Source organism: Rhinichthys klamathensis, unplaced genomic scaffold (assembly GCF_029890125.1).
Source record: "Rhinichthys klamathensis goyatoka isolate OS25496 unplaced genomic scaffold, OSU_Roscu_1.1 h1tg000289l_1, whole genome shotgun sequence".
NCBI lineage: Eukaryota > Metazoa > Chordata > Actinopteri > Cypriniformes > Leuciscidae > Rhinichthys > Rhinichthys klamathensis.
Genome location: NW_026606808.1, coordinates 1,082,501 through 1,086,006, shown reverse-complemented (window position 1 = coordinate 1,086,006; position 3,506 = coordinate 1,082,501).

The window sequence follows — 3,506 nt, the reverse complement described above, 5'->3', positions numbered from 1 at the left end:
AAATAAGTGTGTTTTCAACTGCGTTTTAAAAGTACTCAGCGAAGTAATACTTCGTAGTTGAGGTTGAAGTGCGTTCCACAGCCTTGGGCCTTGGACGGCAAAAGACCGTCCTCCAAACTTCTTATATTTAAACTTGGGAGTCACCAAAGAGGCGTGTTCAGAGGAGCGCAGGGTTCTGACAGGTTGATAGACCGTTAATAGTTCTGCTAGGTAGGCTGGGGCCATACCATTGATGGCCTTGAACACGAACAGCAGAACCTTATACTCTACCCTGAACCGCACCGGAAGCCAGTGGAGTGAACGGAGGACTGGGGTGATATGAGAGCGTTTGGAGGCATTACAAAGGAGACGTGCTGCTGAATTTTGTACCAGTTGAAGCCTATTGAGGAGTGATTGATTAAGTCCAATGTAAAGGGCATTGCAATAGTCTATCCTCGAGCTGATGAAGGCATGAATGGCCTTTTCAAGGTCAGCTCTTGACAGAAATGGTTTGACCTTACTCAAGAGCCTCAACTGGTAAAAGCTTGCCTTCACGACCGCACTGATCTGTACATCGTACTGCATACTCTTGTCTAAAATAACACCCAAGTTACGCACAATGGCCCTCATTTATCATTCTTGCGTAGAAACGGGCGTATATGTTGGCGTAAGATTATGCTTACACTCCTCTCACCGCCTGATTTATGAAGCTGTGCGTACCTTTGAAATCCAGGTGTACGCAATACCTGCCCTTGATAAATCCCGCGGCTAAAAACGATCGTCATTAGAATAACACGCCCCTATATATTCAAGTCTCCGCTTCCCACACGCCCTCATTTTACGCCATGGACACACGGAAGACGGCAAAGAAGAGAAACTTCTCCGACGTGGAGCCGAAATGACCTATCACAATGCAATATTTTACGCACGTCTTTTGAATTAGCATTCAATTTCGAATCACGTTACATGTATTGGGGTGTACAATAGTGATGAGGATGATGTGATGTGGAGTACCATTCATTCACATTAATAATTGCATGACAATTTGTAATATTCTTATTATTATTAGTATGATTTGTATTATTAATGACGCTTATTGTTATTTAGAAGAAGAATGTCATTATTATTATTTGTATTATTATTATTATTTAAAAGAAGAAGAATGTATTTTTTATTATTTTGTCAGTCTGAATTATTTTTTGGTCATGAAAGCCTTTCGTTATCGAACCCAGTCCGTGCGCACCTGCCGGGCCTAACCCTGAAACGTCAGGGTAAAGCGCACAGGCTCGCAACTGAAGGAATACATATGCTTACAAATCAAATGCTTTGGTAAAGTCACACAAATTAAACATTGAAGTCCATGTTGCACAAAAATAAACACTGAAGTTTATAATTACTATGTTGTTGTTTTTTTGTTTTACGGTGGGTCATAATATATAATATCTTTTAGTTTGTCAGTGCATTTTATGGTGTTAGGAATTGTTTTTCTGCGCATTTCCGCACTAACTCAAAACGTGCGTACACCACCTCCTGAGCTGGCGTAGGATTTGAGCGTGCCGTACGTCAACGTCCATATTGATAAATCTCAAAGTCACCGTGGTTTTGGGTGTACGCCAGGTGTACGCTGGAAATTTGGTGTATGCACTTTTGATAAATGAGGGCCAATGGGAGCAAACTGAGGTGTTAGAGGATCGAAACTGGGAGACCCATTGGGTGAGTCAGGGTTGAACAGGATGTACTCAGTCTTTCCTTCATTCAAATGAACGAAATTCTGGGAAAGCCATTGTTTGATGTCCTGAAGACAGTTATGGAGAGGATCCAGCGCAGAACGATTACTCAAAATCACAGGAAGGTAAATCTGGAGGTCGTCAGCATAGAAATGGAAATTAACGTTGTGATTGGAGATGAGTTGACCAAGTGGCAACATGTACAAAGAAAACGGAATCGGACCGAGAATGGATCCTTGAGGCACACCGGAGGACAGAGGAGCAGGTGAGGAGGAAAAGTCATTTAGCATTACTGAAAAAGTTCTGTTGGTGAGATATGAAGTGAACCAATTAAGCACTGCGCCCTGCAGACCGACAACATGTTGAAGACGGGAGATAAGAATGGCATAATCCACGGTGTCAAATGCAGCGGTCAGGTCCAGTAACACCAAAACCACAGAGGTTTTACAGTCCAGGGCCCCAAGAATGTCATTATTGACCCTCAGCAGTGCCGATTCGGTGCTATGTCTAGATCTGAAACCGGACTGAAATTTGTCACCAATGTCGTGCCGTTGGAGATGAGACTGAAGCTGGGAGAAAACCAGCTTCTCCATTAACTTGGACAGAAATGACAGGTGAGATATTGGGCGAAAGTTGGATAGCACAGTAGGATCAAGGTTGGGTTTCTTGAGCAGCGGTCTAACAATGGCGTGTTTGAGAGCATCGGGCACAGTACCCGAACTTAGACAGGTGTTTATGAAGGGGACAATGATGTCACTAGCCTCCTTCAAAATCTTAGCAGGAACAGCATCTAGAGTGCAGGTGGTAGGCTTAATTGAAATGAATACTGAAAAATAAAATTAAAAGCTAATTCAAAATATTAATACAAATTATTATAGTTATATAAATAATACACAAATACCCCACAGATGCATAAGTACACACCAACAAATACCGGTACGTACACAAATGCCAAAACACGTAGCAGCACACACCCTCACACATGACGGCGAAATATGCAGAAATATCAGTCAGCACACAAATATGTGCATTCAAACCTGAACACACATTCACTGCTCTTTTGAGAACCGTATTTAGCAGCAGTTGTGCATTACTGGCAACACAATCAGCGGACCACACAATGGATCTGTGTCATAATTTATGTTTGAGTCTGCAGTCAGACCATCTATGAATAAACAATTGTTTCCACGGCTGTATATTGTACTATCGGTATGTGTAGCAGGAATCCCCCAAGGCTTTGTCCTCAGTCCCATACAGTTCTTGTAATGGTCTATAACTGGCCCTCTGTGGGCCGTTTCTGCGTAGGGAACCCGGATCACCTACTCCCAGAGACCCGCTATCTGAAATCAGCCGCCAAACATAACACAACAAATCAACTTATCAGCCATAAAGCATGTTCACTTCAGATTACAGACTTTGAGAAACAGATTGAGGGAGTCAGGGAAAGGGGTAACAGGAACCATGTAAATTGGAAGAGAGGGATTGTCATATGTGTGTGTGTGTGTGTGTGTGTGTGTGTGTGTGTGTGTGTGTGTGTGTGTGTGTGTGTGTGTGTGTGTGTGTGTGTGTGTGTGTGTGTGTGTGTGCATACATGTACAGAACAATCTGAGCCAGGCTGGGTGTATTCACTATGAACCCCCTGCCGAGACAGAGACCTGGGATAGAGCAATACAGACATACAGCTCGATCCCTTTGTCCAGCCTTGAGAACAGACTTGTGGTCACCATACATCTGATGATCTGCAGGCTTAAAGGAATATAAAAATAAATAAAAAGTCAGTTATCATAAACCCACTATTAT